The sequence below is a fragment of the Galeopterus variegatus genome, unplaced genomic scaffold (assembly GCF_000696425.1).
Source record: "Galeopterus variegatus unplaced genomic scaffold, G_variegatus-3.0.2 Scaffold5735, whole genome shotgun sequence".
NCBI classification, from domain to species: Eukaryota; Metazoa; Chordata; class Mammalia; order Dermoptera; family Cynocephalidae; genus Galeopterus; species Galeopterus variegatus.
Window position 1 is genome coordinate 89,250 of NW_007731846.1, and position 4,229 is coordinate 93,478.

Genomic DNA, 4,229 nt, shown 5'->3' on the forward strand with positions numbered 1-4,229 from the left:
ACCTAGCATTTCATGCTAAAAAATAATAGTGTTTTAGATTTATTATAAAACTACAGAAAAACGCATTTTTCTTCAGAAGCAGAAGGGTGGAACATTAGTTAGAGCTTAAGGAAAATTTACTCTGTTCTTATTTTTCATTCGTCTATGCTTGAAAAGTAAAACTGGTATATGACTTTATTTTGTCTTTTGTACACATTTTTCTTCAGAAGCAGAAGGGTGGAACATTAGTTAGAGCTTAAGGAAAATTTACTCTGTTCCTATTTTTCATTCGTCTATGCTTGAAAAGTAAAACTGGTATATGACTTTATTTTGTCTTTTGTTCTGCATTCTTTTTTCCTCTTTATTGTTGACCTAATTTTGAAGTAGCTAAATGTGCCAAAATCAAAGACCAGGTTAAAATTTCTCTGTAGGCTATTGGATGTCCCTGCCATTGTTCTCATAATAAGAGGTTTGTTTAGCTGCTTTGATTTCCACAAGCTCGATAGCCCCTTCTCTGAGGAAGAATGCCTCTTGCCTAAAGTTTTCTCGCAAGTAAGCGAGCTAAATATCATGCCAATCTTTGAACTTGTAGCAAGTTGGAATCTTTGCTGCTTTCACTTACTTACAGAGATATTGGAAATTACGAGCAAATAAAATGCAGAACTCAGCTTAATAGGATTTATTAGGCTTGTGTTTTCTACATATAAACTCTATAGGAGATTTGGATCTTACGCTTTGCTAGTTGCAATAACAGTACATAGCAACACAATTCCAGGCTCTTCATGGGGCTAAAAATTTCTCAGGATTTAATGACAATAATAGTTATATATAATAACTGTATATATACACATATATACAAGGAAACTTCAAAAAGTTTTTGGAATGATTTGCATTATCTTTTAATTCTATTTTTCCATGGAGTTTTTGAAGCATCCTGATATATATACACACATATATAATAACTAATAACTTCAACCAGTTATGGGGGAGTTTCAAGCATCTCTCTTACTGACTATTGCTTTGTAATTTCCCATTTCACGCCCTCTGGTACCCAGATTCCGACGTCTATCTGGGAGCTACTAATCTGTTGATCTATCCACCTTTCATTGTCCCTCGCTACTCTCATATCCTCTCTTTCCTCCTTATCTGGCCCAGATTCTATGATTATAATCACTTACTCGTATATGCCTGCAACTGCTTGCTCTTTCTCACGTTGTTGTACTAACTTCTTGTCTGCTCTGATCCCGTTCAGCTGAACATGGCTGGAAAAATCCACACCCGCAAGCTGAGTGGCTTCATTTGAAACCCATGATCACTAACCACAAGTGAGCCCTCAGATGAGCACAATCCTTTTACTTTGCTTACTGTCCCTGTCTCCTGGTGGAGCAATGGTTCTTAACTGGGTCAATTTTGCCCCCCAGGGGACATGTGATTAGGTCTGGAGACATTTTTGGTTATCACAACCTTGGGGAAGGAGTGCTACTGGCATCTAGGTGGATAGAGACTGAGATGCTGCTAACATCCCAGGATGCACAGACAGCCCCAACAACAAAGAATTATCCTCCTCAAAATGTCTATAGTGCCAAGGTTGAGAATCCCCTTGTAGGGCATTTCATATCCTTCCTCTCTTTAAACCTCTAACCCTCCTTCCTATCTGTACTTTTAGCTCATGATTTTACTTCTTTTCGCATCTGAGAAAATGAAAGGAATTGAATGTGTACTTGCTCAAGTTCCCACCAACACACCTCCCCTCCTTCCTGTGTCTGTGCTTTCTTTCCTGTTAAGATGGATGCACATCTCTGGTCCTAGAGAAAGCTGACTTTCCTGCATGTGTGTTAGAACCTATCCCCTCTCCTCAGTCAGGGACAGGGCTCCAAGCTCTGGAAGGGTGAAGTTATAAATTGGCTAAGACCACTCCTTCTTTTGAACCCGACGAGGTTGAATGGCAGCCTGCAGACTTGAGTGGCATCACTCTGGGAGACATTCTGGTCATACAATATTATGATGAACTGGAATGACTGTTAATGACTAAATGGAACTCTAGAAATGTACCAGTATCTTTTGGCACCCATTTTTCAGGTTATATCTACTGCAAAGGATATCATTTGGGAAGGAGTTTCTGAGAAGTGCTTCCTAGTGGGACTTCAAACTGTGTGGTGTATTGCTCCCAGCAGATGGGTCACTATGGCACTATAAATCTTGATGATCAATCAAATGCTTAGAAAGTTTCCTGGTTATAATGGACAAAATATAATGACAGTGCCCTTCATGCCACAGTGTGCTATGCACAAATACGTATCAACCTCATTTTTGCTGATGGAAAGCTACTAAGCAGAATAGTGAAAAACAATGGATCAAAACAGTGGGCATCATGTGGTGGATTTGAGTCCCACCATGAAATGAGGAATGCTGTGGGAGGCCTTACGGCATACTCAAACTAAATTACATTTATCTGTCACTGGCACTCATTGAACTGTATGAGGGGCTGCTTTGGATTGAGTGCTCCCCCCAAACTTGACCCCCACTGCGACAGTGTTAAGATGGTGGGAAATCCTAATTGAAAGGTGGAGATTTGAAGAGGTGACCAGATTGTAGGACCATGCCTAGTGAATGGATTAAAAATTGTGGTCCAGGGTATACCCTGGCTGCTTAGGCTCCAGATTTTGATAATCTTTTCTACACTGGAAGAGAACATCATGTAGGTGTGGGGATTAAATCGAACCTGGTTAAGAATTGACTGATTTCCTTTCAGCACCATGAGGCCTCTGTTGACCACCCTACCAATGCCATCTGCTTCTGGATCTGCAGGAATTCTCCACAGGTACGGGTTGAAGTTATCTGAGTATGAAAGAATATCCTGGTCATGATCTCCTGCAAAACAGCAGCTTTTCGTGGTGCATGAGTTGAGTAACCCTGACTGTCAAACTGGAACATGGGCAGGCAGGAGTGGATGTCATAGAGAATAGGGGGCAGGTGACACGCAGGGCCAGGAGCTGAGTCCCGTTGCTGTTGAATCTCATACTCATGGCACAGGAGAGAACTCTTCAAAAACCACTCGATCCAGAGTGCCATGCCTTCCTTTGAATTGCTGTGCCAATAACTTGGACTCTACAAAGTTAAAAATAGGGGGCAGGTGACACGCAGGGCCAGGAGCTGAGTCCCGTTGCTGTTGAATATCATACTCATGGCACAGGAGAGAACTCTTCAAAAACCACTCGCTCCAGAGTGCCATGCCTTCCTTTGAATTGCTGTGCCAATAACTTGGACTCTACAAAGTTAAACATGGCACTGTGAAAGGCTGATGGATAGTTTGCCAACCAGAAGGGCTCTCCATGAGGAGTCTCCTGGATTGCCCAGATGAGGACCCAGCCGTCATCTGAGGAACTGGCAAAAACGTTGTCATTCACTGGGCTCACCGACAACCCATATACTGTGTCTTCATGAGCACACACATCTCACTGCTTTCAACATCATGGAGGATAACTTGCTTATCGTTTCCTCCAGAGAACACTTTGGTGTTCCTGCTGTTGAAAGCCAGGCAACAAACATTGGAATGGTGCTCTTCTATCAGGTGTGTGGGCTTGACTCTGGAGTGGATGGCTTGTTCTATGTGTCATCAGAACCTGGTGGTTGTCTCCTCCTGAGACCAGCCACTCACCTCCATTGAATGGCATTGACACAGCCAAAGTGGCTGAGGAGGTCCTTCTTGTAGAGATTTCTGAAGCTCTGCAGGCATCCCTTTTGAAAATCCTGAGAGAGCAGGGGGTCCCCATGCAGGACCCACTGGGACAAGAAGCCCACCATTGACCTCATCAGCAGCATCTTTTTGGAAGTGGTACAAAAATCTTATCTTCCTGACTTAAATAATTTTCTAAGGCTGCATGATGTTATGCATTTTAGGATAGCCTCTGTTTTCTGTACTGTTGAAACTATGCAGTATACAAAATATAGTTTAATGATATTCACTTTCTTTTTAAATTTATTGCTGAGCCAATGAAGATGTTTTATAAATCCTACCCTCACAAGCTTCTGAAGGAGTTTATGTACTGAAACAAAGAAAGTGAAAGGTAGATTAATTAATTCAGTGTTCAGTTAATTCAGTTGATTATGAGGACTGGTTCCCATTTGGAAGGGGAAAATTTGTTTTATTTTTGACTTTACCATTATCAATTTGGGGCAAATAAATTAATCATTTTGTAGGCTAATAGAGATCACAGAGCAGTCAATGATTTGATAACAATGTTGATGAG

The 4,229-nt window shown here is 41.5% G+C and overlaps 1 pseudogene; it reads right to left on the bottom strand.

Annotated features, from left to right (window-relative positions):
* The window catches only part of LOC103605322, a 7,844-nt pseudogene extending 4,043 nt beyond the window's left edge, over window positions 1-3,801 (bottom strand).
* Between the last annotated feature and the right edge of the window lie 428 nt (window positions 3,802-4,229).